Below are 18,442 nucleotides of genomic sequence, written 5' to 3' on the forward strand. Positions count from 1 at the left end.
AGAACAAAGGAGACGTTCATGGTGAGTTCCAGCACCTCTTTTTCTAGAAAAATAGCACTGCCTGTAATGCTTTATTTTTTCTAATCAAGAAGGCATGAGAGAAAGAAGAGAGAAGGTACAAGGGAAATAAGTTTCTGTGGCAGACTTTATGTATGGTCAAAATGTATACAAATAAGTTGGGTTCCAGCCAAGCCATTGCTTTTCTCATTCTGGCCTTCCTTGAATCAATAACTTTTGATCTTCCTATAATTTGTAAGGTCATGGAGGCTTAGGTTGGGTTCTGGGGCTGGGCTTTCAATGAAACATACTTGTCTGGTGCTGGCCTAAGCCACCAACATATCTTGTAGCAACGAACACCATAACTTTTGGAGTGGGTCTCCAAACTTAAGGGGACTGCAGGTGTATTTTTGAGCCAGAGGAACTGTCATGGGCACCACACCACATTGCAATCTAGTCTACTATCTACAGTAGAATGCTCGTTTCAAGCCTAATTTTGTCAGGGAGGGGACCCTACAGTCTGTACAGACCCCACAGGGATGGCTGTGTGGGCACCACCCTGGCAACACCAGTAACTGTAGACAACACTGAGCTAGATGAACCAATAATCTGACTTCATACACAATGGCTTCCTATGTTCCTCATTTTTAATGTATATATATATGGGGGGGGGTACTAACTTACTGATTAGTAAATCAAAACTAATTCACCAGAGCTTATTGTGCTATTTAGGTTGTAATTTAATGTTATTGTTAATAGGAGGAAAAACAGTGTGCCCTAGATACTGACTTCAATTAAGGCTGTATGATTTAGTTTCGGCAGCACATTTGCCTTTGATAAGATACTGGTGTGCATTTTTTTCCTTCCTGTTTTTTAGATAATTTTACTGTGTGGGTGTTGAAAAGTCTAAAAGCTAAAACACTTATGTTTAGTATAATGCATTCTGCCGAAAGCTTTTGAAAGTGCAAGGCTTCGGCTTCTGGTAGAAATAGTCTCCTACGAAAACAGATGTATGTATGTAATGTTTTGCAAGGTGTTTTAATAAACAACATTTGATTGCTTTTTGATAAACAGCAATAGTTTCTCCTGATTATCATCAGAACTAAGATGAGATACAGAAGTAGTGCAAAGATACTATGTTCTACTGGGGAATCTCCATAATGTTGTAGGTCACTTTCAACATACATAACACTTAGATATTATAGCAATTAAACCATATATAGATTATTGAAATAAATAAAAGGCTGCAGCTGCATAAAGTAATTGTCATAATGGAGGCTGGAATATAGACATCTGCTTTACACTGAGTCTGATTAGTGGTCAGTTTAGCTCAGTATTGTCTATAATGTCTAGCTGTAGCTCTCTCCCAAGCTACAGAGAGGAGTCTTTTTCCAGCCCTACCTGAAGGTGCTGAGAACTGAACCTGGGTCCTTCTGCATGCAAGGAAGGCAGATGCTCCACCACTCAGCCATGACCCTGCCCCATTGTATCTGCAAGATGAAATCACTGCTCTTCCCTGAATTGAACAGCATGCTAATCCAGTACAACAATATCTGGATGCTTTTGGGGAGGGATATTAGCTCAGTGCTGGAGCAATGACCTTGTGTGCAGAAGCCCCCAGGTTCAGCAGCCCCTGGCATCTCCAGCTTAAAGGATTAAGTAGCAAGGAAGTTGAAGATGTACTTGCAGGAAGGGGATTAGAAAACCTGCCCTCCTTGTGGCATATGGTGCAGATCAGTCCCACTAGTCCACTGCTGCTGCAGCCTCCCTCCGTCAAGCAGGTGAGTGAGCTTCTGTCTCTGCCAGAGATGCTGGACAGTTGCTGTCAGTCGGTGTAGTAGACAATATTAGGCTAGATCAGCTTTCACCAAGCCAATGCCTTCAAGGTGTTTTGGATTCTGACTCCCACCAGCCCCCACCAGCACAGCCAATGATCAGGGATGGTGGGAGTTGTAGCCCAAAACATTTGGAGGACACCAGCTTGGGGGAAAGCTGATCAGGGTGGTCAATAGTCTATATGGCAGCTTTTTATGTTCCTGAACTGCTTAGGAGAAGGCCTGTGAAGCGCTACTCCAGATTCATGTCATACATATTTTTAACTGCCTTATAAGAGGTCAGAACTGAAAGAAGACACTCTTGGGGGTGAAAATATGATCAACCAAAGGCAAGCCGTTCTGCAATTCCATGCAAGTAATGAGGCCCACAAGTCTTTGATATTTTAATTTGATGTTAAAAGCAGACTAATTGCTCTTCTAATTAAAAGGTAGTCTTAAACTCCAGTGGCCGGAAGTGTGCAGAGGCAGATTTAAGGGGGTGCCACTGGTTTGGGTGCACTGGGTGCGGAGCCTCAGGGGTGCTACCAGAGGTGCCACAACCATGATTTAGAATGGAGTGTGAGAGTCAGAGGGGCGCTGAAGTTTGGCATCACACAAGGTGCCTCTGAAATCTGAGAGCCCAAGATCTGCCATTGGAGTGTGCTTTCTGTGTGTAACCTGGCCTCTCTCCCAGGATGGATCAGAAGCAGGATAATTTGTGCAAAAATAAACAAGGAGATATACTTTTACTTACCATGCATCACTTAAACTTGTACTGGGTTGTTGTTTTTAAATGGTGTGCCGGGAGAGTACAAAGTTCTGGTTTATGCAGTTGCAAGTACACACAGCCCTGATAAAAGCCCCTGCCCAGTGGGTCTGGTGCACACAGGACTAGAGGGCACAGAGTTCAGTGCAGTGATTTTACTTCAGGTTTGAGGATGGGGAGAAGTTTGCTGCTTGCATTATCTGTATACTGGACAGAGAGCTTTATCCAGCACTGAAACGTATAGGGCAGCTGCAGCTGTGTTTCCATACACAACAGAGCTCCATGGAGTTTTGGATTTCTGCAGGGGTGGGCAATCTTAGACCCCTCATGCCTCTCTGTTGGGCCTTCAGGGCTCTCCCCGATCATACCCCTGCCTCCCTCAGCCTCACCCCTCAGCAGCTCTGATTTCAGCCTTCTTAAGAGATTTTGCCTGGCCTCGAACTCTGACAATGATTCCTGTTTGCTTGCATGGCGGAGGGAGATTTGTGTGAGAGTGGGGGGAGAAGGTGACATTTATGGTGGTTGTTCTGCCCACTTGCCCATTGGTTCTACTCACTAGCTCATGGAAGTTTTCTGGAAACTGGAGGCTGAGATAAGTTTTCTGTCCCTGGGTTTTAGTGCAAAGCACTATAGTACAATAACAAAATAGCAGGTTCTATTTTGGGAGATTCTCTTCCCACCCCCCGTTTCTCCCAAGTGTACTTGTTTGTCTAGTATACTTCTTGAAGGACATTGCCTGCCTACACAGAAATTCCTCTTGCAACGGTATTATTACTCTAATTTGCATGATCCATGCAGCAGAAAGAAGCTACACTTGTCAGGAGAAGAATCGTTATACCATCTCACTCAGCCTATTATTAATAGACAACAGAGCAGATAAATAACAGAGTTTCAAGAGTCTAACTTAAAAAAAACACACACAACTTAAACTGGGGTTTTCAAGAAATAAAATCAATGGATAAGTTTTAAAATTTCTGAAGAAATTGTCATTGCATCCATTTTGGCTTTCTGACCTATTTGGATAAGGGCCAACAAAGTGAAGCTGAATCCCCACAAGATGGAGGTCCTGTTAATTGGTGGTTACCATGCATTTGGTAAGCCGCTTGTTTTAGCTGAGACTGCATACTCTGGATTCCACCTTGTTGCTGGAAATGCAAGTGATTTCATTGGTTCCTTTCCCTCCCAACCATGGCTTGTTCGCCATCTATTGCTGTTCCTGCATAGGAATCTTCTCGTACCGTATTTTAAGTGGGAAATTCCTGGCCGTCCCATCCTCTAAGACTGGGCACTCCATTTCCCCTCTCTTAGCTTGGAGGCTTTTAGCATTAGCGTATAAACACTTGTACACTCTCTCTCTCTTTTTTAGTGTCTCTGGCTCCAAGGAAGAATAATACATTTAGACCAGAAGCATGGAACTTCCGACTGGAAGCTCAGAAGTGGCTCTCCACATCTCTCTGTTACTTTCAGACTCTTTTCAGGTCTCACCTCCTCACTAGGCCACACCCTCTCTTCGCAGGCCACGCCCACAAGCCCACTCCATGCCCTCTTCAATGGCTTTTGCCTGGGTAGATTGTGTTCCTGAAATGTGATAATGTCTCTTGCTTGCTAGAATTGAGAGGACTCTGTATGTATGTGTAGAAAACCCTGATTTTGCATAGCTGGGATATAACCTGCTCTAAGAAGGTAAAAGGGACACGGGTGGTGCTGTGAGTTAAACCACAGAGCCTAGGACTTGCTGATCAGAAGGTTGGCGGTTCGAATCCCCGCGACAGGGTGAGCTCCCATTGCTCGGTCCCTGCTTCTGCCAACCTAGCAGTTCGAAAGCACATCAAGCACAAGTAGATAAATAGGTACCACTCCGGCGGGAAGGTAAACGGCGTTTCTGTGCGTTGCTCTGGTTCGCCAGAAGCGGCTTAGTCATGATGGCCACATGACCCAGAAGCTGTACGCCGGCTCCCTCGGCCAGTAAAGCGAGATGAGCGCCGCAACCCCAGAGTCAGCCACGACTGGGCCTAATGGTCAGTGGTCCCTTTACCTTTTCCTTAAGAAGGTAAAAGCCACTTCCCTTCTCATCCACCTTTTGCTTGTGGCCCCAACCACCATCAGCATGAGGCCTCCAGAAGCTTGTCCAGAAGGGAATGTGACCATCTAGCTAGAAAATGTTCCCCCCACCTCTACCCTAGACCAACAAACCACTTGTAAGCCAATAAGATTGACAAGAATTGAGCCAACTCAATTTCATTCAAACCAGCACACACACACACTATCCTTCAGGGGCCATGCTTGAATTGATCAATGTCCTGCCATCTGCAGCATACAGGCAGAACATTGGTCTCCTCTACCTTGCGGGTAGATGTGATCCGCATGCCAGGCTTTAGAATATCAATTGCCCATTAGCGCAAATTAAGCAAGCTGTCAAGCTACCAAAAAAAGCATGGAGAGATGACGATCTCCTCATTTTGCACAGCCCTCATGAAATTATAACTGATAATTAGATGGTGAGCCAGATTCATCTAACATCCACAGTATCAACAAATGACTGCTATGCACGGGCATCGTGCCTGAATCTGCTTGTACCATCTTTCAAGTGGGAAATTCCTTCTGCTTGAAATGAATGTCACATTGCTACACCACATCTCTGAAAGTTGCTGTGAATATTCTGGCAAGCCATAATTATGGGAGCTAATTTTCAAAAGGCTGTTATTCAGACAATCTCTTGCATGGACATAAGTGATACTTCAAGGATAACAAAACTAGCGAGCCTAAGCTCAAAGGTGGCAGCAATTGTGGGCAGAATTTTCAGGGCCTCATACCTGAAACACTGTCTGCCTCTCCAGTCCAGGTGTAGCAAAATAGGTTTTCAAAAAAGTGCAGTCCTTGGGAATACAAATTGTATGGCTTTTTGTTTCGTTTTTTGGAAATGGCTATATTTTTACATCTCTCAAGTTCGCTATTAAAAGTGATGTGTGTGTTTTCTTCATTTGTTGGGCTCGGACAGTTTATCTTTGTAGTTTGTATCCTCTATGTTACTGCCAAAAGGAATAAAATGTATTACCCTACCCCGAGGATGATATGCGGATACTTAAAGCTGGAGAAGCAAATTGATTCTAGAAACTATAGGTATGATCAAGGCTGTTATGAGAAGAAGAAAAATTCACTGCATAGACATTTTGCATATCAAATACGAGGTTTTGAAGGGCACCTTCACCAAGGATATGCTCAGATGTTCTTTTATCTAAAAATATGTGATTTTTGTACTCAGGGATTTCAAAGAGATTCAGCCAATGCTATTTATGTTACTATATCAGTGACATTTTTGTGGCTTCCAATTAAATATAACAACAACTTATTTATTCTGGACAAGAGCAGGTTTCAGGGTTTAGCAAAATATTGTTGCATGCATCTGTCTCTGAGTTGTGAGAGATTTTGAGGGTCCCATACCATGGAATGAAGGTCACTGAAGACTAATGGCAGCTATATCTGTGATACAATCCTTATTTACACATATGCACAGGCTGAGCTTGAGATGGACAGATCCAACAGATCCTGTTTTCTATCAAATTTCTAGGTGAGGCACCAAAGTCACAGTTTCTGATTCTCTCAGAGAGCAACTCTGTGTCTCTTTCTATACCAATTCCAATGCAGTAATGTTTAGTGGTGAGGTAAGACAAGTTGGGGACGCGGGTGGCGCTGTGGGTTAAACCACAGAGCCTACGACTTGCCGATCAGAAGGTCGGCGGTTCGAATCCCCACGACAGGGTGAGCTCCCATTGCTTGGCCCCTGCTCCTGCCAACCTAGCAGTTCGAAAGCATGTCAAAGTGCAATTAGATAAATAGGTACCACTCCAGCGGGAAGGTAAACGGCGTTTCCGAGCGCTGCTCTGGTTCGCCAGAAGCGGCTTAGTCATGCTGGCAACATGACCTGGAAGTTGTACGCCGGCTCCCTCGGTCAATAAAGCGAGATGAACGCTGCAACCCCAGAGTCGGTCATGACTGGACCTAATGGTGAGGGGTCCCTTTACCCTTTACCTTAAGACAAGTTGAATAAGAAATAGTTTTATTTAAAAAGTATGTATACCAGGTCTTCTCTCCTTTAACTACTTTCTCATTGTGCTTCTAGCCCAGCCTCCTGCTTGGGCCTAATATTCTAAACTAGACATGGGAGGTATCCAATTGGGCTCCAAACTCAGTGTTATAGATTATTTGTTTAGTGGATGGCTCAACTTGCATTTTTTGCTCCCCTTTTTATACCCACTACTCTCTCCGTGCTTAAATTTCTTTTCCAGCCACGCTCATAACAATTTCTAGCACTTGATTTTCTCTTGATTTTCCCATTGATCCCTCAGATTTGCACAAACCAGAACACTGGACAAGCAAACCACATTAAAAAATCACCGTATTTTTCTGTGTATAAGGCAATGTTTTTTGCTAAAGAAAATTAGGGGGAAATTGGGTGTTGTCTTATACACGGATAGTGAATGCAGAGGAGGGACGTGTGATTAATGGCAGCAACAAACAGGAGATTGGCACCAGCGACTGGGCAGATGATTGGTGGCTGTGGTAAGGCCTGCTGGCAATTGGCTGTGGCAATTGGGCAGGCGATTGGCAGCTGCGGCAAGTGGGGAGGTGGGCCGTTGGTGGCGGTGAGCGGGCAGACAATTGGCTGTTGCGGTGAGGTGTGCGATTGGCAGTGGCTGTGGCAAGCGAGTGGCGGGCAGGTGGGTGAGCGATTGGCAGAAGTGACCTCCCTCACCCCCCAAAAAGCTAAACAACTTAATTTCTCAATTTTGCGTTAAAAAAAATAGGGGTCCTCTTATACATGGGGGCATCTTATACACGGAAAAATACAGTAATTCTACAGCAGAAATTACACAGCATTTTAATCTGAAAAGTATGTACTGAGGATCTACAACTGCTTTAATTTCTTTGACAGCTGTGGTCTACATTATTTCCATTGCTCCTGAACAGAGGAGCATGCATCCCTGCTTTTTCTTTCTCAGATTTGCACAAAACCAGAAAACTGGACAAGCAAACCATACTAAGGGGAAATTGTAACGTGACTTCCTTGTACAGTTTTCTGGTTTTGTGGAAAACTGAGGGATCAAAACAAAAAGAAAATACATCAGATATTGCACAGCTACCTTCCCCCACACCTTGTTGGTACTTAACCAGCATAATAGAATCAACAGATCCGAAGGTGGAGACAAGCACAAAAGGGTATAAACAGTAAAGACCGCAGTTGCTCCTCATATACAGATTCAAGCATGTATGGGTGTAGACAACTCTGGTATAATTCAAATGGGGGAAAGAGGATTAACAGCTTCTATAATGCTCACATGTGGACATGCCCCTCACTCCCAGCCAGGAGAGGAAGAGGAAGACATCTCCTCTTCTGCTTATTTTCTGGAAAGATCTTCTATTGATTTAGAATACTTTCATTTGCAATCACATGGCAGTATACAGTAAAAAGAAAGAAAAACATTTAATTACAAAACAAAAGAACAGCTAGTAGGCCAAGAAAGGCGTAACATTAATAAATACTACCAACTGGTATCTGTGGCGACTCATGGCTCTAGCTTGCACAATGAAGCAGATACTTACCAGATATGGCCGGGATAATTACTTAATGTGGAAACTGATGTGTCTATTTTTTGTAGTTCTTCTTTCCAGTGAAGGAGCCCAGCCCAGTCTGCCCTCAGCCATCTCCTCACCTGTCTGCCATTTGAAGAGGTGGCACTATCAACCTCCTTGTCAGGGTGAGAAGTATCCCTCACCCAGTGCAGGTAGCACTTTAGGATCCCATAGCCTAGCCCATTATATGAAGAAAACGTCAAAGTCTGACCCTATATCTCTGTGCTGAGTCAACCAGTGCTTAGTTTCTGCCAAAAGACAACTTCTAAGATGCACGTGCTGGAAGTTATTTTTGTTTTATTTATATTGTTTTATATCTATTTAGTTATATTGTGCTTTCAAAGCACTCAGGGCTCTGCTAGGAGCTTTCCAGATTCTATCAACAGCTTGTAAGTTACTTTAATAAAATAGGCAGAAATAAATCTACCCTATCAATGAGACAGAACCGTCGATGGTATTGTGCAAGACTCAATAAAATATACACCCTGAGCTACACATCTAAAAAAATGAATTTTCACAACTATCATGCTCATAAAACACATCTCATTGTCTTTTAAATTGAGTTTAAAATAAAGGTTCAGAACTGAGCCCTACAACGTTGCGCGTTCCCTCTGTCATGCTTTGAATGTGGTTGCGGATAGCATAAGATAGATCATTTCATGGCACCACCAGCATACATATTCACGGAATTTATTACTGAGCTCATGCCAGCTGAATTATGGATGCCGGCCAAAAGACGCTTGAACACAGAACTCTTGGAATGTCTCCCTTGTGGTGGTTCGGAGGCAGTGAGCTGCATTAGGAAAGAGCGTGGATACCGAGTGAGGCAGCAACTGTTACATTCCTGGATAGTTTGATTTAGTGCGGAATTTTTTATAGACAGATTCGGTGGTAACCCTTTCATTCCCAGTGCCCCACAGGGACTCAAAACACTTTTCATGGCGCACACTTTAAAGTTCCTGCAGTGTTTGGAAATGTGATATTGTCAATGTTCCCTGGGGCACTCAATTATGAGATCCTTCTGTGGCTGTCAAAAGCCAGTCGTTCAGAAGATTACTCTTTTCCATTCTTGAAAATGATGTGGGGAAAGAACCAAATATAGAATCGAGACTTGGTTCTTTCTCTCCTAATTATTTTTGGGGAACATTTTGAAATGTTTGGGTTTCTGAAAAGACTGTGCTTCATGCATGGGTGCCAAGTTGACTAAAGTATTGGGCAGGGCGCAGGTTAATCCCTGCCCCACCTAATCGATCACAAGACACTGTGCACATGCTCCATCTGAATGGCAATGCCAATCAAATGGGGTGGGGCTCCCTCAAATATTGTATTGGGGGGACAACGGGACCTCAGCCCTTAGATGTTAACTCCTGTGCCTTCATGTTTACAACTATGCATACCTTGGGAAAGCTCAGTCGGTAGAGCATGAGACTTTTAATCTCAGGGTCATGGGTTTGGACTTCATGTTGGGGTTAAACTAGATGACCCTTGTGGTCCCTTCCAAATCTACAATTCTATGATTCTATGATCTGTATGAAATATGGGTGTATGTTTGGATAACCAGTACCATCTCATCTTTTGAGCTAATTGGACATTTATCTTGCAGAAAAGCTTGTTTTCGTATCTGGTAAAGTGACCTGTCAAATATTTTCAAAAGACACAGTGATCAAACATTGCCAAATATTCTATTAAGCCAAAGATGGCACTTTTGGATTTAATTATGATGTCCTTTGTTAGGAGGGAAGGAGCGTGCAATGCTTGCCCCCTAGCTCTGCAGCAGTCTGGGAAAAACATAGCAGTACAGCAATGTTTCTCTTAAGGGCCGCTTGCAGTAACTGCAGACATCACCAAACAAGAACAGCATCTATCTGTCATCAGTGGCAATAATAATAATAATAGTAGTAGTAGTAGTAGTAGTAATTATTATTATTATTATTTATTTATATCCCGCCCATCTGGCTGGGTTTCCCCAAAGAATCTGGGCAGCTCCCAACAGATTAAAAACAGAATGAAATATTCATCCTTAAAAACTCCCCTTAAACAGGGCTTCCTTCAGATGTATTCTAAAAGTGGATAGTTGTTTATTTCCTTGACATCTGATGGGAGGGTGTTCCACAGGTCGGATGCCGCTACCGAGAAGGCCTGGTTCCCTGTAACCTCACTTCTCACAGTGAGGGAACCGCCAGAAGGCTCTTGGTGCTGGACCTCAGTGTCTGGGCTGAACAATGGGGGTGGAGACGCTCCTTCAGGCATACTGGGACGAGGACTGCCCATGACACCATCTTTATTTTTCTGCAGGAAATGAGGAGAACACCCCTCATTGAAACCTCAGTGTTGAAACCTTTCCCCTCCCCCAAACAATGGAAAATTGGACAGTGACTAGTGAAACGCTAGAAATGCTCATTTCAATCTGAGCAAACCTTTGATTTTTAGAAGTCAACAATAAATATAATGACAAATGTGGAGAAGCAGAAGAAACAGAAATGGATAGTGGTAGCTCTGAAAAATGAAATTGATTAAATTCCATGTAGTCTTAATTCAGTCTGGCTTTTCTCCTTTTTGCAGCTCTTTCTATGAAAATGGGTGTTTTATATCTGTTGGGCACTGTGGAGGACTGAAGGAAACTGGGTTGTATTCAATGCTAGTCCTACTACGAGTAGACCTACCAATGTTAATAGATAGAACTAACTTAGGGTCATTAATTGCAAGGTCTCTACTTTGAGTAGGAATTCTTCAATAGAACTCATAATAAGTTTCTTTACTATAATATTGATGGTTTCTTCTACCTTTGTTGTTTTTTGCCTCCTCATAAACTGGCAAAATAAAAGACATGCTAGGTTCCTTACTGTTCAGCAGCTTATAGCTTTGTTTGTATCAAAATAAAAAATAAAAAGCAAAATCAATTGACTGAATATTGACTAAATAAATTATATTTTTTTAATATACCAAATATTTAGTTGCAAACAGGTTGCACATAATACATATTAATGTTCCTAAAGTAACAAAATGACTTTTGATCTGTAAGGGAAGATGGATGGCATGTCCCCAGAGGCAGGGAGCTGTGGTCCTGTAATGAAGGCTAGCTGTATAAATGATTCCAAGAAGGAAGAATGCAGGGCAAAATTGCATTAGATTGCCCTGGTGTCCAGGGAAAGACCCACGTCCTGTTCCGTGACATGGAGCATCTCATAGTAATATATGAAGACTCGCTTTCTCACTGTATTAGGAACTATTTGCAAATATGAATATGAAATATGAAAGTAACAATTCCCCCAAATTTTTTAGCTGCACAGCTTGACTGCCTGAAATTAAGTGCAGCAATGGATAACTGAAATAATTTCCTTCTCATAAAATACCACCTGACTATAGGAGTATCATTGGCGTAGCGTGGGGGGTGCAGGGGGGGCCGGCCGCACCGGCCGCAACATCTGGGGGGGGCACTCGCACTCGCAGCTCTCTGCCCCTACCTGGCTCACTCACTCTCTCTCACTGCAGTGCTGGCTGTGCGAATCCGATCCAAGCCACCGGGTCGCCGCCCACTGTGGAGGGGAAGGTGCCAGGCGTGCGGTGCGGTGTGGAGAGAGAGCGAGGGACTATCTGGGGGAGGGACAGTGCAGCGGGGGGTGCAAATTACTTGCCTTGCCCCGGGTTAGGGGGCGCAAATTACTTGCCTTGCCCCGGGTGCTGACAACCCACGCTACGCCACTGGGTAGTATATATCTTTATAAGCTTTTCCAACATATGTGGAGTGCTTTTCAAATATTTTAATTTCAAAGGGGGCTATTAAGACCCTCTCTTCAGGTCTCCCACATTCTGCTGAAGTAACTCCATTTAAAAAGATGCAAAAATGTATTTCAAGTAAAGAACTTCAAATCCATTGCTTCTCTGCAATGCAAGAGACTGTAGGTGAGTCACAAATACTCTGCATCAGCAAAGGGCAAACACAATCCCTATTCCTTTTATAACATATGGTAAATGTTTATTGAATACATATATTTTCATACTATGGCAGGAATCCACCCAACGCTCATCAGAGAATATGGCATGATCTTTTACAGTACATAATCAAATGAAACTGCATTATATAGCATGACAAAGGTCTGTTATTTTATCAGAACAAGTTATTTGTTGTTTACTGCAGCAACATTTTTTTCCTCAAAATGTATATTCTGTACCTTGAAAAAAAAAGTTATTGAAAACACCTCAGAAATGCTCTGCATAACATAAATGAATCCAGAACAGTCAAATGAGTAATATCCACTCAGTACGGGTATAACCCACTCCTAACTAGCTCCTGCTAGTAAATGAACTTCTCAAAAGGGATAATATTTTTTTTTTAATAGTGAGCAAGGAATTTTGATGATTCATTGAGACAAAATTCCAAAGTGCCAAGGTTGCAAGTGGATTTGACTCCAGGTGAATTTGGAGTTTACCTTTGAAACATTTTTTGTTGTTGAATCATAACATCCTGGGAGACTTAAATGCTACTGTCTGAGAACAGAGGGGTTTTTTTGTGGATTACTTGCAATATCTTGCTTAGCATCACTCAAGTTGGCCCATACATGGCAAACAAGTTCTGAAGATGAGAGTGCTGGCAGCAAAGGGATTGAAGATTAAGGATCCACATAGACACCCTTGCTGTGAGACTGTCTAGGCCGGACGTTTCAGCCCCAACTCTTAACCAAGGTGAGGCCCACCAGAATTTTGGGCTGGGCTATTGTTTATTTGGTTGCGTACTTTTGGTGCCTTGTCTATTGCTTATGACTACTTTTGTTATGTTTGTAGTTATGTGATTTTAAAAAATATTTTGGAAGCTGTCTTAAGCATGGTTTTAACTGCCTCAATGAGGGGAAAATCCCCTAACTGACATCTTATAACCTTGAAAACATCCATTAATCTATAACATAGTATAATGAGCCTGAGGAGACTCTTGAGAGTCCCATGGACTTCAAGAAGATCAAACCTATCCATTCTGAAGGAAATCAGCCTGAGTGCTCACTGGAAGGACAGATCGTGAAGCTGAGGCTCCAATACTTTGGCCACCTCATGAGAAGAGAAGACTCCCTGGAAAAGACCCTGATGTTGGGAAAGATGGAGGGCACAAGGAGAAGGGGACGACAGAAGACGAGATGGTTAGATAGTGTTCTCGAAGCTACCAGCATGAGTTTGACCAAACTGCGGGAGGCAGTGGAAGACAGGAGTGCCTGGTGTGCTCTGGTCCATGGGGTCACGAAGAGTCAGACACGACTAAATGACTAAACAACAACATGAGATAGAAAAAAACTTAAGTGTCTTAGTTCCATACAATAATCCTTTGAACAATAAACATGCATATGTAATACAAATGCTTATGATCTGAAATCCCAGAGAAGTAATAAACTGTTGTAATCCTGGTAAGATTAGATTAAGTGGTTTGATAGGATGGCTAGCATAGGGACATTTGCTTTCATCAGCGCTTTTTTTCTGGCAGAATGCTCCGGAATGCAGTTCTTGGACCTTTTTCTTTTCCCAAATCAGAGCCTCCCATCTTCTTCCCAAAGCCCAGGAAGCTTCTGCCCATCTGAGGGAGGGAGGCGCAATGCTCTGGCAGAGTCCGGGAGCCCTCCCACCTCCTTCCCAAAGCCCACCCAGGCAGATTCTACCAAAGCAAATTCCCATGGAACTGTCCACAGAGCAGTGCACCAAAATGTGGCCACTCCTTGCTCGCCTGCCATGTGATGAAGACTGGCATTCGTGCGAGAGCATATTATATCAATAAGAGTATTCAGAAATGCTCTGCGGCAGCTGAAGACATACATAGGTCATTCAATATTTTTTACGAAGTAGGCTATATGATTCCTGTATCGAGTGAAAAATGCAGTGGTTGGCGCTGCAGTGTTGCAACTGCCACCATCAATATTTAGCCTTGCATATTTGATGATGCAACTGCTCTGATGGAAAAACACAAGCATATCTTTGCCTGAGCAGTTGTCATTAGTGACATTTATCTGGAAAGATGTAGACAGTGTGTTAATGGAAGTGGCTGTTACAGTACCATCTCTCTTCTCACCTCTCTTTCCAAAAAGCTTAATGGAGAGGCAAAAGTGATGAAAGTTAATAAATGCTGCTGTCGGGTCAGGGAGCCTTACCTGTCCGTTTGAGAACAGTTTCTTAACTGCATAGTGATTTGCTGTTCTAGAGATCCAATGGTTGTATTAAAGCTTTTCAAATTAAATTATGCAATACTTTGGACTGCAGGAACATAAAAAATCATGAAAATATCACGATTTACTGTTTAGTTCTGTTTCTCCAAACTTTACTACACTAAGATTCTAAAAATGAAATATACTTATTTTTCTTCCTTTCAATGAAGGTTTAGAAGGTGTGTTTTTACTGTTATTATTATTTAGATCCACCAGGTATGGCTGGGGCCACCCAGTCAGATGGGCAGCATATAAATGATATATTATTATTATTATTATTATTATTATTATTATTATGAGTGACAGCTCTAGATATTATTAAAATATGCTATTTTAAATCTTATGTAATATGCATTGAATATTTCTGAAATATGGGGGAGGGTTATGCACTGACCACAGGTGCTGGTATCTTTCTATAATATTCAGTATTATGTGGCAATATTGACTCTTGAGTTTTTAACAAATCCAAATTTGACACAAAGCGTATGGCCCCTTTAAGTGCAGGGCTGTTATCCCAGTCTGTATTGAATTTGAAATTGTGTTACATATGAAACTGTTTTATATGTATTTATTGTTAAAGTACTTTGAATGGTTTTGGCGAAGCAATTCACAGTTGGGATTAAATAAAAAGTAAATAAGTATTTATAAGATGGCAACCTAAGAACAGGAATTTCTTAAGTTTATTGCACAGTGTCACCTATGTCATATTGGGCCACACACATGCTACTCTTATTGCAAATACAGGAGAGAATATGGAATAAATATGTACTTCTGAACAAATATGCATGTGATGGCACTGTATCAATGTGGCCCTAAGTATTAAAGTGGACGTAAGTATAATTTATCTGGGGATTCAGCTAGATTGGTAAAGAAAAAGTGCTTTATATACCATACGTTGTATATGTGATATAACACTGTGACACCAGATGGTGCTATGGAGTCCTGTCCTTCCCTACCGCATTTCCCCGTATGCGTTTACAACACGTTTAACTGAATCGCTTCTTTGACATGTCTGTATGTAGCCTGGGACTGACTGTTAAAAGGAAACCTGCTTAGGATCAGGTTGTTGGTTGGAAATGGGAAAAAAAAATTAAAATCAAGAAATAAGGGATAATATGTTATTAGTTAAGAAGAGCTGAGATAGCAACTGGTAAGGGATATTCAGATAATATATCCAAATATTTAGTTGTGAAAGTTGTGTGAGAATTGTCTGAACAGCAGGTGAAAGGGAAGAGTCCTGGTTGTTTTTGCAAAACTTGAGGTAATTTTACAGAAAGTAAAATCAGTTTTAGGCAGATCTGTTGAATAGAAACTCTCTTTTTTGTGTGGAGAATTGTATGCCACTGTAGTGCACTATTTTTCCTAACATATATTGAAAAAGGCTGCTTACCTATTTCTTTGCCCTAGCTTAACTAAAAAGGCTTTGTCAGTTCAAATTGTGCAGAAAAGGGCCTCACCAAAGAGGTTGCAGTGATCAAAGAGCAAACTGCGTAGGCCACTATCAAACACAGTTATTTGCATTGAGCCCATTGGCTTCCTTGCTGGATGGCAGCCATAGGGGTGAAGTGAAATGTAAAGGTCCTTTGATTTCATTAAGGGCTGTTTTGAGTATGATACGCATACTGAAATGTTTTTAATATGCTCTATATCAGATATGCAGAAACTTAAATTATTGTGAAATGTGTGCAAAAGGAGGGTATTAAGGAACAGTGGGGACGCATGAGAATCTGAGGGGCAATTGTTTTTGGAATTGTGCTTACTCCAAGACCAGGTCCCCTAATGCAATAATTTCTGTCAATGGTAGAGAAACAGCTACCTTTGTTCCCCAAATAATCCTTTGAGTGGATTTCTCTTGGGAAAACATTGGGTTGATTCAGCTTCCCAAAAATTTTGTGCGAGAGAAGGGGTTTTATCATGGATTGAGATCTACGGCAAGCCTTCATAATTCCCTTCTTATCAGATCTGAGCGACCACTAATATATATTAATTATTACAGTCCTAATGAGTCCAGCCCTTATTGTGCTTGCCTATCTCTAGGTTCCACTGAATCAAATATGGGCTTTGATTGAAAATAATTATTTCAAAGGTATTCCCCCAAGTTATATTGTTTTCATAACCTATATTGCCTATACTAGTTGTTACTGGTAGATGTGCTGTGAAAGACCTAGCTCTTCTAGTTGATCAGATACGAATCAACCCGAGTTCCTGGTTCATTTTTACACCCTTGTTTGCACATTGCGCTTTGAGATCATAGGAACCAAAACATTAATTGATTTTTCTTGTGTAAAGACTGAAATCATCATTGTGTTGGCCATTGTTATAGGATATGTTATGCAATAAACTTTTTATATTTATAAAAATAAATGTATACATAGATAGATAGACAGACAGACAGATAGATAGAAGGGATTTAATCATTATACTACATGGTACCCTAATTATTCTAATTATTATTTATTCTTGGATATTGCTGTGTCAAACTAGATATTTCATTCTCCTAAATATATCCTTGAAGACTGAAAACAGGTATACAACGCTAGCTTTCAGTGTCCAATCTGATGGAGACATATCTGTAGGAAATAGCATGCTACAACTGCTGCTGATGGGTTAAGTTGACTTCATGGCATGACTCAACATTATGGTGAATGGGATTAATTTTTAGAAACCTGATGTGCTGTTCTTGAGTACTGCAAAGCTCTTATATGACATCCAATTATTAACTGATTTTAAAAATCATTTTTACCGTATTTTTCGCTCCATAGGGTGCACCAGACCATAGGGCGCACCTAGTTTTTAGGGGGGGAAATAAAGGGAAAAATTTATTTCTCCCCCCCCCCAGCCCCAAAGAGCAAAGAAGCCAAGACAGCTGTCTTGGCTTCCTCTTTAGCCACGCACAACCTCTCCAGCCGGGAGAACTCCCGCCGGGCTCTGAAGACTTGCGGATAGCTGCCTGAAACCTGGAGAGCAAGAGGGGTCGGTGCACACCGACCCCTCTCGCTCTCCAGGCTTCAGCGAAAGCCTGCATTTGCTCCATAGGGCGCACACACATTTCCCCTTCATTTTTGGAGGGGAAAAAGTGCGTCCTATAGAGCGAAAAATACGGTAATTCATCCTGTTTGCAACCTAAATTGGGAATAATAGCAGGGTGGAAGCAGGGAGAGGGTTAAGTTGCTCCTGAAAGTGGAAGTACATTAATATGAACTGCCTTTTGCTGTAAAGTTGGGTTTTGACTTCTGCCAAAGTTATATTGATCACAAAGCTAGAGCTAGCTTTATTATAAAAATCATAAATCTGATTGGACAGTAGATTCTACTTCTCAAGTGGTTTTCCTGGTCTTGGGTCCTCATCTGTGTGACCTTTTTTAAAAAAAAATACTGCTCTGGCTTTTTGCAGAAATATTTCAAGCTGCTGCTCCACAATTCAAAATCATATGCATATGCTCATAGAACAGAATCACTTCCATCACTCTCAAAGTTATATTCACAGACATATCTCACCTCCGTTTCAGTTCTAGCCATATCCATGGGGATTCTTAGTGAGTTTAATACCCACTGGTATAATACTGCCGTAAAAATATATAAGAGCTGTCTTACTCATGGTGTTTGAATTAATTTACAGATTGCTGCCATCATGTTGAGTCTCTGCACTCCTGACAGGAACCACTGAGTGTTCCAGACATCCATTCAGAGTTTACATGTCTGCTCCTTATTCAGCATTTGTTCGAATTTGTTTTCAGGGATGTTATAAGACAATAAGCATTTGTTGTTATTTGCATGCCTATAAATCACTATGAGCTGAGGCGCGCTTTTGACAATGGGGTGTCCCTCTGCGCACACACCTCTGGCGTGCTATTTCCACTCACAGCCTGGGGCAAAGGTTGCAACCAGGAGCAGCTGCTTCCAGGTTAACGGAGCTCATGACCCAATGCGAGCGTAACCAGAAGTGTTCATAAATGGAGGTACCACTGTATTCTTATATTTCGCCTGATAATGAGCTAAACTAATCCAAACTGACCAAAACAGATTATGGTTTCTTCATCTTCCTGTCCTAGAGAG

Source organism: Podarcis tiliguerta (genome assembly GCF_965153285.1).
Source record: "Podarcis tiliguerta genome assembly, chromosome: 11".
Taxonomy (NCBI): domain Eukaryota; kingdom Metazoa; phylum Chordata; class Lepidosauria; order Squamata; family Lacertidae; genus Podarcis; species Podarcis tiliguerta.